This window comes from Pristiophorus japonicus, chromosome 7 (genome assembly GCF_044704955.1).
Source record: "Pristiophorus japonicus isolate sPriJap1 chromosome 7, sPriJap1.hap1, whole genome shotgun sequence".
In the NCBI taxonomy this organism is placed as follows: domain Eukaryota; kingdom Metazoa; phylum Chordata; class Chondrichthyes; family Pristiophoridae; genus Pristiophorus; species Pristiophorus japonicus.
This window is the reverse complement of record NC_091983.1, coordinates 36,365,881-36,379,647: the sequence shown is the minus strand read 5'-3', so window position 1 is coordinate 36,379,647 and position 13,767 is coordinate 36,365,881. Positions and strand designations below refer to the sequence as shown.

The 13,767-nt window shown below is 42.3% G+C and overlaps 1 protein-coding gene across 1 annotated transcript in view; it reads left to right on the top strand.

Annotated features, from left to right (window-relative positions):
* Positions 1 to 13,767, top strand: part of LOC139266579 (CUB and sushi domain-containing protein 1-like) — a 3,131,815-nt gene that overhangs the window by 2,661,680 nt on the left and 456,368 nt on the right. The gene's annotated exons all lie outside the window — the stretch shown is intronic.

Here is a 13,767-nt window from a genome sequence, read left to right as displayed (position 1 = left end):
ATATATTTCATGATTTTGGCCAGGGCGGGCTCAGGCTATAAGCAGTGCAGAAGAGGGACTGATGGGATTTGAACAGGGAGTTTTGGAAAGATGGCCATGGAGCCAAGAGGCGACAACATTATTGAGTACCTGGATCAGGGGCCAGCTAATTGAGGAGTGGGAAAATAGTGCCAGTTTTGAAAGGGAGTGTGTCAACACCTCAGCAAAAGGAGTCATTGAAAATGTCTGCAAACATCCAGGTCAAAAGAGGTAATTGGGCAGTTAAGAATTGATGTGGAGGGGTCCCAGGAGCTGGAGGTAGTCTTTATGGAAGATATGATCTTGAAAAGAACAGGGGAGATAGAGAGAAACTGTAGAGTAACAAGGGATCATTGTAGTGCAGGTGAAGGAAGTTGGGGATTGAGAAGATGTAGTTCTAGAGACAAAGAAAGTAATCAGCTCTTTGCAGTTGATGTTAGAGGTGAGAGGGAAAGGTTTGGGGAAATGTAACTGAGTAGGCTATCTATAATGAAGGAAAGGTGCTGAGGGTTGCCTTTACCCTCCAGTAGGACCCTGGAAAAGTCGGAGGATTTGGCTGAAGATACACAATAGTGCTTAACATGGACAAGCCAGATCTGATGATGAGTGGTTAGACCAGGCATGCTTGTATTTGCAGCCATCAGACTTGCAGGAGTAAACATGGGAGCTGTGACAAGGGACCAGCAGAGGTGAGGGGCAGTGGGTGATTTGATGCAAATGAGGATGTTGTAGGCGAAAGCAAGGGAGCAGATGAACGGGTCAGCAGTGACACAGCTATTGTTTTGATAGACAGCCAGCGGAGAGAGTTGGGAATTTGAGAACAAATTAGTGAGGGAGCTGGGGAAAGATTTTTCCAAGGGTGGTTAGTGAGAGTAGTGAAGTTGCAGGAAGGCAGGATAATATGGGTGGTAAAGGACACAAGGAATGATCAGAGATAGTCTTGTCTGTGATTGAGACCTCAGAAGTACAGAGACTACAAGGGAGGTGGTAATTGATGTGAATGAGAGTTTGTTGTGTCAAACCTGTGGGTTTGGAATGTGGGAAGGGGGGATTTTGGTTCCTCCCATCCCTGAGGAAGATGTTTTGGCGCAGTTAGTGGCTTGTATCATTGTTAAGATTTATTATTAAATACACCCTTCTATATACAAAACTGTTGGCTAGAAAAAGTTTAAGATCATATTATCTCAGTGCTTGTGTGGGTCTTCACAATATAATGGTACAGATTAAGTGAGGGTAGAAGATCACAATATAATGGGACAGATTAAGTGAGGGTAGAAGATCACAATATAATGGTACAGATTAAGTGAGGGTAGAAGATCACAATATAATGGGACAGATTAAGTGAGGGTAGAAGAGCAGAGAAGATGGAAAGACTGGAAATTTAGATAAAATCACCAATGCTGAGGAGTCGCTCGTGAAGAGGTTTCAGTGAGGAAATCCGCACTGGGCTTGGCACAGCATTACATGAGGACAATTTTAATTGAGAGGCAGGAGCGTTGGAAGAGAGCAAGATGCAAATTCAACAAGTTGCCAGAGCAGAAGGCAACCAGACACAATAGGACTCGGCAAGGTACATAAACTGTGGTGGCAGTTCAGGCATGACAGGTGATGAAAACTGTAGCCAGGCAGAGAGACTTTAGTGAGGGCAAATGAGTCACCATCCATAAGCCAGGTTTCTGTCTTACCAGGCTACCTCTATTTATCTATGACAAGTTCATGGATGGTAAGGTCGTTGTTCGCAAGGGAGCAAGCATTCAGAAGTGATATGAAGCAGGATAGTGATTGATGATTCACTCGTGGGGTCGGAGGTGGGTTGGGGCAGCAGAAGAATGATGGGAAGCAGGAGAAAGGTGAAGATCAGTCCAGCAAAGAGTGAGCTGGGCATGTGGTCTGGAGTTGGTAGCTCTAACTTGTAGATGAAGTTAAATAGCCCCATTATTAGAAGGCAGGGAGCCTCAAAGAAGGTGGAGGATAAAAGCTAAGGATAAGGATGGATTTCCATGGATGGAGTTGCACAAGAAAGGAGCTCTGCAAGGAATGAGATACAATGATTTGGACTAAATACATGAGTGAGCAGAAGATTAGGATGTTGAAAATTAATAACAGTAAGTGTAAAATACTGCACACTGGAAGAAAACATGTGATATAATTGCTCCATGAATGGTAACAAAGTAGCTAAGGATCAAGTTGAAAGATGTCTATGGGTCTTAGCAAACCTGATGCTCAACATGTCCAATCACTTGGAAGCAGCAATCAACAAAGCCAATAAAGTGGTGAACTATTAGCAAAAACAGCTAGAGGTCAGAGAAGTCCCACTTAAACTGTACAGTGCTCTGGTCAGACAGCACTTTGAATAAGGTATCCACTTCTAGGCACTCTGACACAAGAGACATTCAAGCCCTGGGCGCAGTTCAAGAAAAGTCACAAGACTGATTTCTGATGGCAGAGTGCTAATGGCTAAACTTGGGCATATTGGGGTATACGATAGTAAATGGTGTGGAAAAGGTAGATTCGAAAAATTACTGCAAACTAAACTGTAGAATGGACTTTACTGTGGTGGGGGCACTGAGACCTTTCTAGCTAGATGAGCTAAAATGAGTTGAATGTCCCTCTTCATCTGTGTCTATCTTCTGACTATGGGATGCTCTCACATGCTGCCCTAGTGGCCATATATCGAATAACATTTTTTGGGCCTCAGAGCCGATCTTCTTTCCATACCTCCGCCTAAGTACGCTGTGTGGAACAGGAAATCCAGCAAATGGGAAGGAAAAAATAATGAAGCATGTAACATTAAAAAAAAATCCTTACAGCAGATGTCAAAATCAGACTGACTTTTATGGGTTTCACCTGTTAACTGACTCGTCTGAGGAGCATGGGAGTTACTCAGTTTAACACAATCTGTTCAGTATGGGCATGCTGTAATGATGTATATACCACTGCTGAGGTTTTTAGCATTTAGTTGCATAGAAACAGATCAAGGTGTCAAGTTCATCCCTGCTAAATTGTATTTATTTGTCAGTGCAGGTAATGCACAGATACCAAGTTTTAAAATCAGACATCTCCTTGCTTCAATAAATAATAAAATAAATGTTCTTATCCTGTTACTCCCACTCGCCAAGAGAGTTATTTATTTTTATCTTTGACTCTGTGCTGATTCCAGCTGAGGTTTCAGACACTGTTGGATTTAACTCATCCCTACCTTCTCAAATGGAACAATTTATTTTAAATCTGTGCATCTGTCTTGCTGTCTGGACATGAACTGATAAGTTCATTCAGCCAAGGCAAACAATTGTGAGTGAAAGGTTCAAACTCAGAATATTCTGACTGGCTGAGAGTCACACACTCAAAAGCTGGAGCTCTCACTTTCTGGTATTTTCATTTGTAAATCAGTTAGTGATCAGACCTTGGATGGATGGCCACCTTGGACTAATTAGGGAAACAGTTATCTCCGCGACCCTGACCGTCAGGGAAATGGATGCCACTCAAGTATAGGTATATCATTGCAGTGAAAATCAGACAGATTGCACACAGTCCTTGTCATAATAAAGTAGATTAGTTAAAAAAACATATATCGAGCTACTGACATTGTAAGCTGAAAAAATAGAAGCAAATGTTTAACATGTACTGCAATATGGCACTTTAAATGCACAAAATAGACACAAAAAACCCCTGAAAAATGGCCCACTGCACAAATGTGGTGCCATTTATCTTAAAGCGACAGGCAATTATCTAAATGATCCGAATTGGGCTAAAACTTTGATTTGTCTGTATTTGAGCAAATTCAAATTGATTCAGCCTTCGAAATGCAGTCTTGATTTTTTTTCTCATAGCCAACCTATGTTCACCTGCAATTACTCTCTTTTAGAAACACACCTCAGTAGTATCTCTTTACAGTTAATAATATAAAAAGGAAGAAAACATGGAATGAGAATATCCGATTTGGCCTATCAAGCATGTTCCTTCCAAAGACCATGTGGGGCCGGGCTCTACCCAGCCTAATTGATCTCCTGAAGAAGAGTTCTGCAAAGTTTGCCCTATTTCTCGAACCATGAAAAATGATTTGATCAAAATGCTAAACTACTTATCAAACATTCTTTCAGAAGTCCTTTCAAACTCTTGTCTTGTTTAAAACTTGATGAATTGATATCTCTGTAATTACAGTCCAAGTTAAGTAACCTATTTTCAGCTATCCTTTTCAGTTTTTTGATTAATTTACCTCTCAATCTTCAACTCCCTATTGATCAGGTTGGTGAGTTTTAGTTTATAATGTAAAGTAATTTGTCCCGGAATCATCCTTCCCACTCTTCTTTGAATCTTGATGAATGTTCTTTCGGAGGCGCAATACCCAAAATTGCACCCTGTAGGATAGGTTTTGTGAAGACTTGTTGGGCGAGTAGATCCTTCCTGGCAGCAGTATATTGGGTGTGCCACCAAATTGCAGGGTGCACAATTTTTCGCTGAGTAATTTGAGGACAAAATCTATGACTGCCCTGTTGGAATGCATGGCCTTATTTCAGTATGTAAATCATCTGTAAATCATCAAAGTCCATACCAAATTTCACAACTTTTAGTAGAGCTCTGCCAACAGTATCAGCTTGCCCCATAATGACGGGTAACGTGCCGAGATTGCAGACAAGCCTTCCTTGTCCCAGAATTGCGGAACAGCCTAGAGGGGCCGAATGGCCTACACCTATTTCTTATGTTCTCAGCACTGGTCTGATCAACCAAGCTTCTTGGAGAGATAACGGTTTGTCATGTTCCACTTGCTGTCTTGATGGCTATTTTTTCATTTTTGTATTTGTTTTTTGATCAACAAGCAATTTCTTCATTATCGTTGGGTACTTCTGGTATTAAAATTGCACCAGACAAACTGGTGAGGTTGGGCATTCCTTTTGGGGCTTCAACTTTACTGCACAAGTGAGCTGAGAAAGAAGAGGACAGGAGGGGCCAACAAACATCATTGCAACGTATCCTGTCACCGCTCCAGGATCTTTGTTACAGACCCTTCAACATGTACCTGGATATGCTAAAAGGATGCCTTGCTTCATCATCTCCACTTCACAAAACAGGTTGGCACTGAGTTGCGCCATGATTCTCGACAGTCCCTCGAAATCGAGGAAGACTTGTTTCCATTCTAAAAGTGAGTTCTCAGGTGACTGAACAGTCCAATGCGGGAATTACAGTCTCTGTCACAGGTGGGACAGACAGTCGTTGAAAGAAAGAATGGGTGAGGAAACTGGTTTGCTGCACGCTCCTTCTGCTGCTTGCGCTTGTTTTCTGCATGCTCTTGGCGGCAAGACTCGAGGTGCTCTCAGATGCACTTCCTCAACTTAGGGCGGTCTTTGGCCAGGGACACCCAGGTGTCAGTGGGGATGTTGCACTTTATCAAGGAGGCTTTGAGGGTGTCCTTGAAATGTTTCCTCTGCCCACCTGGGGCTCGCCTGCCATGTAGGAGTTCCGAGTAGAGCGCTTGCTTTGGGAGTCTCGTGTCAGGTATGCAAACAGTGTGGCCCGCCCAATGGAGCTGGTCAAGTGTGGTCAGTGCTTCGATGCTGGGGATGTTGGCCTGATTGAGGACGCTAACGTTGGTGCATTTGTCCTCCCAGGGGATTTGTAGGATCTTGTGGAGACATCGTCGATGGTAAAAATCTACAGAAACATCTGAAACAGACTCTGTAGAGTGCAGGCTACCTTAGCATGAAGCTTCATCCTACCGGATCCTTGTAAGCCATTGTAGGAGACTTCAACCTCATCAACTAGCTTGTACTGCCACAAATATCAAGCAAGTGAGAAATGTTATGTTTGCAAGGGACAAAGGAGGTGTCAGTTGGGTGACGTGATTGCATAAGAACATAAGTACATAAGAAATAGGAGCAGGAGTAGGCCATTTGGTCCCTCGAGCCTTCTCTGCCATTCAATAAGGTCATGGCTGAACTGACCTTGGCCTCAACTCCACTTTCCTGCCTGCTCCCCATAACCCTTTACTCCCTTATCATTCAAAAATCTGTCTATCTCCACCTTAAATATATTCAATGACCCAGCCTCAACAGCTCTCTGGGGCAGAGAACTCCAAAGATCCATGACCCTCTGAGAGAAGAAATTCCTCACCTCTGTTTTAAATGGGTGACCCTTTATTCTGAAACTATGCCCCCTAGTTCTAGATTCCCTCATGATGGGAAACATCCTCTCTGCATCTACCTTGTTGAGCCCCCTCATTATCTTATATGTTTCAATAAGATCACCTCTCATTCTTCTAAACTCCAATGAGTATTGGTCCAATCTGCTCAACCTTTCTTCGTAAGACAACCCCTTCATCTCAGGAATCAACCTCGTGAACCTTCTCTGATCTGCCTCCAATACAAGTATATCCCTTCTTAAATAAGGAGACCAAAATTATGCAAAGTATTCCAGGTGTGGTCTCACCAATGCCCTGTACAGTTGTAGCAGGACTTCCCTACATTTATACTCCATCCCTCTTGCAATAAAGGACAACATTCCATTTGCCTTCCTAATTATTTGCTGTACCCGCATGCTAACTTTTTGTGTTTTATGTACAAGGATCCCCAGATCCCTCTGTACTGCAGCATTTTGTAATCTCTCCCCATTTAAATAATGATTTGCTTTTTTATTTTTCCTACCAAAATTGATAACGTAACATTTTCTCACATTATACTCCATCTGCCAAGGTTTTGCCTACTCAATTAGCCTATCTATATCCGTTCCGATTAATCCGCCTCACAACTTGCTTTCCCACTTATCTTTGTACCATCAGCAAATTTGGTTACATTACACTCAGTCCCTTCATCCAAGTCATGAATACAGTTTGTAAATGGTTGAGGCCACAGCACTGATTCCTGTGGCACCCAACGAGTTACGGTTTGCAAACCTGAAAATGAGCCATTTATCCCAACTCTCTGTTATCAACCCAGTATTTTGTCTCCTCCAAATAAAATGGGCACTGTACAATGAAGGCATCAACTCTGGTTCCTGGATAATGGTCATGAATGTGCATAATGACATTCCACCTGACCAGTAGTGCAAACCCTCCTGTCCATGAAGAACATGGGTTTGATAGGAAGAGCCCCAGAAGAGATTTCTGTTTGTTAGCCAATCTATCCATGCTAATATATTACTCCCAACCCCTTGAGCTCTTATTTTGTGTAGTAACCTTTTATGTGGCACCTTACCGAATGCCTTCTGGAAATCCAAAAAGACGACATCTACTGGTTCCCCTTTATCCACCCTGCTTGTTACATCCTCAAAGAACTCTAGCAAATTTGTCAAACATGATTTCCCTTTCGTATAACCACGCTGACTCTGCTTGACTGTATGATGATTTTCTAAATGTCCTGCTACTACTTCCATAATAATGGAATCCAACATTTTCCAAATGACAGATGTTAGGCTAACAGGTCTATAGTTTCCTGCTTTCTGTCTCCCTCCTTTCTTGAATAGGGGCGTTACATTTGCTGTTTTCAAATCTGAATGCCTTGAATGCAAAGCATTGCAGGTGGTATTGATGAGTATTGGGGCTCTTCCTATCAAACCCATGTTCTTCGTGGACAGGAAGGTTTGCACTACTGGTCAGTTGGAATATCATTATGCACATCAATGACCATTATCCAGGAATCAGAGCTGATACCTTCATTGTACAGTGCCCATATTATTTGATGGAGATGAAATACTGGGTGGATAACTCTTATGAGAACAAGACTATCTTCTTCATCCTTGGCTGCTGAGAAATCACTAAACAGTGGAGGTACAGCGGGTTGCTTCAATATTTGTTTACTGTTCCTCCTTCGGAGCTATGGAATGGAGTGGATGCAGTGAAAGAGCGGGTGGAAAAGGGTTATGGTTGTGCACAGTGGTACTTCCCAGAGTGTGTGGCAGTTCACAGTTACAATTTGTGCCATGGTTGATGGGTCCACATGAAATGTAGACAAATTACCTTCGCCTTGTTCTGATACCAGTAATTTAGGGTTAGCACTGTCCTTCCTAAATTTTTCTAATTTACAACCAAGTGTGGGAGACTGAACGGTATTGCATCAGTTGGAGACTTCCCTCCATGCACCTGTGCTTTTACTGGAGTATAGCCTTTAGCCCAAAATAGGGCCACACTCCTTTGGTGCACCTCCTACAACAGAAGTTTCAATTTAACACCATCACAAGGAGCAGTATTGTCCACATAGCTAAACTGGCACTGTGAGCAAATAAGTCAATTGTTCTGCCACCATCACAATTTCAGGCTCACAAAAACAGGCTAATATTCCTAATATAGGGGCTAATTATTTGACTGGAGTGATTGATCATGCTAGCATAATTCACGTGTGCAGGGGTCTGAAGATGGAACCACTTGCAGTGTTGCTAGCTCCTCACTGGTTCTGTTTCCCATGCAATTCTGTGTTGCTGACCACTGGCGGGAATCATTCTGGCCCAGAATCGGCAAGTGCTTACGTTCAGTTACTTAGTTAGCATATAACAGTAGTGTAAGCACTCATGAGAGAAATTTTCTTGTGAAGGACCTGTTCCTCCTGGGTTTCAGATGCCACTTGAGTTTTCATGATGCAATGCATTGTCAATGTCTTCCTGCACAACTAACGGACTGGTTCTCTGGGTTTTAAAATGAAAATGTGGGCTGGTCTTCTGCCCACCAATCACTGTCCCTTCACCAAAATCTCCACTTGCTGCTCTTCATGCTTTTGATGTTCCCTCCTCAAACTTACTGCTTAAATCCCCCATGGTGAATCTTGCCTGTGCTGGTGCTTGCACCAGATGGTTTGAATAACTCAGATTCTGTGAGATGTTGATCTCTTCTTTGATACTGGGGGCTGTTGCCAGTTTTTGGGGCATGCCTATAGAAAGAGAAGAGGAACATAGATTAGGGTGCTGGCTACATGATACCCTTTTGGATATTACTTACCTGGAAGTATTTTGTATGCCATGGTCCTATGTTTGTGTGGGTGAGCAGGGAAAGAATAAAGAGAATGAGAAGGAGAGTACTAACCCTAAAATTGGGGAGGCCTCTGGCCTCACTCTCTCTGACTCCCTCTTTGTTTTCCCACCCAATGATTTTCATCGTGGCCCCGTGCAAGCGATTCACTTATAGTGTCCTCCTCCCATACATGTCTCGTCGTTTTTAATTACTGCCATTTCCTGAAAGCATTAAAATAGTGAACGTATGTCGTGTCAAATGAAGAAAAATCGATTCTGCAGTCCTTCGTGGGGTATGAGTGCAATAACATACACTATGCCTCTAGGTTTTGATGGAAAGATATTTTGTGTGAAGTTATTTTAAGATGAATGAGGTATTCTCCTTTGATATTGGTCCATTATTTCAATTCATAAGCTATTAGAAAAGACATTTCTGCAAAAGCTCCATCCTTTTAAGTAGCTGTGATAATGCTAATGACCCACTCTCCATTCTATGTGTTCCTGGTGACTAATGGATTGAATGCTTATAATGCATAATGAGGCTCAAAATTGAAAATTAGAGGGTGGGCACAAAGTTCCCTTCATGTCATTGTTGCACTGTGCAAATTGGAAAAGCTGCCCCATGCTCTCATCAATGCAACAACTAATTACTTTTATATAGTGTTTCTCACATCCAGGAAGATATTTCAGAACTCATTAAAATATTGGGTTAAGAAACACAATGGACATTGAGAATTGGAAAAGAGATGAGCAATGAAGGCACTAGGATGAAAAACTAAGGCATGCTCAAAGAAGAGGCGTTTGAGGAAGCTTTTGAAAACAGGCAGAAAGTACTGGGTAGGGAATTCTTGAGGGCTTGAGCACAGTGACTGAATGAGTGACTGCCAGTAAAGAAGTTAAGTAAGATTGATAAAATGTCTAGTGTTAGAGGAGTTGAAGATGAATGCAGAAATGTAAGGCAGAAGATTACCAAGGCTGGGTGGACAAGGTCATGGAGAAATTTGAAAATGATGAGAATTTTGTAATCTGCCAGCTTGGACACAAGGAGCCAGTGGAGTTTGAAGAGGATGAGGTTGATAAGAACGGTTGGACTTCATGCAGGTGAGAACATGAGCTATGGAGTTGGAAGGCCAGCTATAAATCCATTGTGACAAAAGCGTGGACTAAAAAGAGGAAGAGAGAGATGGGGTAGAGGTGGACAGTGTAGCAGAGGTGGAAGACAGTGGTTACGGTAATGGAGCAGATGCTGAGAAGAAAGCTGAGTTCAGTGTCAAGCAGGACAGCAAAGTTCCAAACTTCCTGAATGGGCAACTGGGAAGGTTGATTGTCTTGAGGCCAGAGGCTAAGAGATGCTGATGAAAGCCAAACGTGATGGTCTTAGTTTTGCCAGCATTCAGCTTGAGGGAGTTTGGGCTCCTCAAGATCTTGATATCAGACAGGCAATTTCAGAGAGTGGCAACAGCCTTTGCATCAATGGAAGAGACAGCAAGGCAGTGCTGTCTGTAATCAATATACATGTGGATCCTGACCCCGTACTTCTGGATAACGTTACCAAAGGATAACACTTAGATAGTGAATAGGAGGGATTCAAGCTATACCAGAGGTGACCATATGAATAGAATCCTTGGACATCAGTGTAATACCTGCATTAAGTCATGCAAGAAAGGAACCAGGAGAGAGCAATGGGCTGCAGGTGGACTGTGAAGGAAACATTGAGTAAAATGGAACAATGGATTGTGCCCAAAGGGGCAGAGTGGTTGATAAAGTTGAGGCAAGAGTACAGTCTCACAAGATGTAATTTGTGACTTTGACCAGTCTTTGTGCTGTGACTGCAGTTGAAGCCAAATTGGAGTACTTTGCATCTGTTTTCACAAAATAAAGAGGATAAAGTTAATGTTGCAGTAGAGGAGGAAGCAGTAGAGATATTGGAAGTGCTTAATAGGTTGGCATCACTCAAAATTAACAAGACACCTGGTCCAGATGGGATGCATCCTAGGTTGCTCAGGGAAGCAAGGGTGGAGATAGCAGAAACTCTGATCATAATCTTTTAACCCTGCTTGGATATGGAAGCATTGCCAGAAGACTAGAGGATTGAAAATGCTACATCCCTATTCAATAAAGGGAAGAGAGATAAACCTGGTAACTACAGGCTCGTCAGTCTAACATCAGTGGTGGAAAGACAACTAGAGACCCTTGCGAAGGATAAAATTAATTCTCATTTGGAGAATCATGGGTTAATAAGAGACAGCCAGCACAGATTTATTCGAGGAAAATCATGCCTGACTAACCTGATTGAATTCTTTGATGAAGTAACAGAGAGGGTTGATGAAGGTAGTATTATAGATGTTGTATTTATGGACTTTCAAAAGGAATGTGATTAAGTACCACATAACAGACGTATTCATAAATTAGAAGCACATAGGATTAAAGGGATGGTGGTAACTTGGGTATGTAATTGGCGAAAGGATAGGAGACAGAAAGTAGTGGTGAATGGAGAGAAGTATGCAATGGGGTCCCCCAGGGCTCAGTATTAGTACTATTGTTTTTCTTATTATATATAAATGACCAGGACTTGGGTATAAGGACTGAGGATGATACAAAACTTGGCATCCTAATAAATAGTGAGGAGGATAGTAGCAGACTTCGGGAGGGCATAGACATACTGGTGAAATGGGCAGACATGTGGCAGATGCAATTTAATGTGGATAAGTGTGAAGTGATGCACTTTAGGAGGAACAATATGGAGAGGCAGTATAATCTAAATGGTACTATTTAAGGGGGATGCAAGAGCAGATGGACCTGGGGTACATAGTCAAAAATATTTGAAGGTCATAGGGCAAGTTGATAAGGTGGTTAAGAAGGCGTATGGGATAATTGGCTTTGTGAATAGGGGCATTGAATAGAAGAACAAGAAAGCCATGCTAAACAGTTACAAATCACTGGTAAGGCTTCATTTGGAATACTGTGTACAAATCGGTCACCACATTTTAGGAAGGATGTCAAGACTTTGGAGAGGATAAAGATGAGATTTCCCAGGATGATACCAGGGATTAGGGACCATAATTATAAGATAGTCACTAATAAATCCAATAGGAAATTAATGAGAAACTTTTTTATCTAGAGCCTGGTTAGAATATGGAACTCACTACCACAAGGAGTGGTTGAAGTGACTAGCATATATACATTTAAGGGGAAACTAGATTGATGCATGATAGAGAAAGGAATAGAAGGATATGTTAATGGGTTAGTTGAAGAGGTGTGGGAGGAGGCTAGTGTGGAACATAAACACCGGCATGGATCTGTTGGGCAGAATGGCCTGTTTCTCTGCTGTAAGTACTATACTATCTAATGAGGGACTTCAGTTATGTGGAATGATTAGAGGAGCTGGGATTGTTCTCCTTAGAGTAGAGCAGGTTAAGGGGAAACCTAAGAGAGGTTTCAAAATTATGAGGGGTTTTGATAGAGCAAGTAGGGGAAACTCTTTCCTCTGGCAAGTGGGTTGGTAACCAAAGACCATAGATTTAAAATAATTGGCAAAAGAATTAGAGGGGAAATGTGGAGAATATTTTTCAAAGGAAGGTTGTTAAGAAATCTGGAACACACTACCTGAAGAGTGGTGGAAGCAGATTCTATAGGATCCTTCGAAAGGCAATTGGACATGTACGTCAAGAGGATTAATTTGCAAAGCTATGAGAAACAGCTGGGGTGAGGGACTAAATTGGACAGCTCTTTCAAAGCGCCGGCACAGGCACGATGGGCTGAATGGCCTCCTTCTGTGCTGTGAGATTCTATGATACATTTAACCTCTCTCCCCTCTTTGATCTTTATCTTTCTTTTTCTCTCCCATTCCTCAGCACTTGTACTGCTCTGTGGTCATGCTCTTCTCGGCCCTATATCTATCTTTGTTGCTGATCTTCCTTTTGTCATTGTGTTCTTCTTTCGTATGGCAGTAGTAAAAAAACAATTAAGTATCAATATCTAATCAGATAGCCAGGCCAAAGTTTCTGTGTAACAGGGTGGATATCTTGTAGGCCGCCTGTGAATTTCCTCTGAGGGCAGTGCTCAATGAAGTGCTCCAGGGTCTGATTAGGTGCTCCACAGTCGCATGATGGGGATGCTTTAACCTTCCATGTATGGAACTGTGTTTATAGTGTGCCTGCTCTTCCTTTCTCTACTTCTCTTCTGTCTCCCTTTATCATCTGTATTTTTTCTCAACAATGTCCCTTTTTATGTTGGGGGCCTTCCTGTCACCGTTTTCATAGTGTCTTTCCACGTGAATCTCTCTTCTTCATCCCACTGTTCTCTACTGTTCTCTGTGCCCATGCTCATCGATGTGACTCTTCATATCTCCTTGTTGTTCTGTCTTGTACTGGTCCTCTTGTAAAAATTTAAAAGAAAGAGAAAAGTTGCATTTATATAGCACCCTTCCCAACCGCGGGACAGCTGAAAGCACTTTTTGAAGTGTAGTCACTGTTGCAATGTAAGGAAATGCAGCTGCCAATTGTGTACAGATCCTACAAATGGCAATGAGATCTACGACCAAATAATCTGTTTTAGTTGGTTGAGGAGACTTCTTTGAATAGTGCCATGGAATCTTTTACATTGACCTACGAGGGCAGACGGGGTCTCGGTTTAATGTCTCATTATCTCTGACAATGTAGCACTTTCTCAACATTGCATTGATTATGCGTCAGCCTATGTGTTTAAGTCTCTGGAGTGGAGCTTGAACCCACAACCTACTGGGCCAGAGTGCATCATGCTAACACTGAGCCAAGTCTGACACCTGAGGGTGTAACTCACAGTCCTTTTGGATAACTA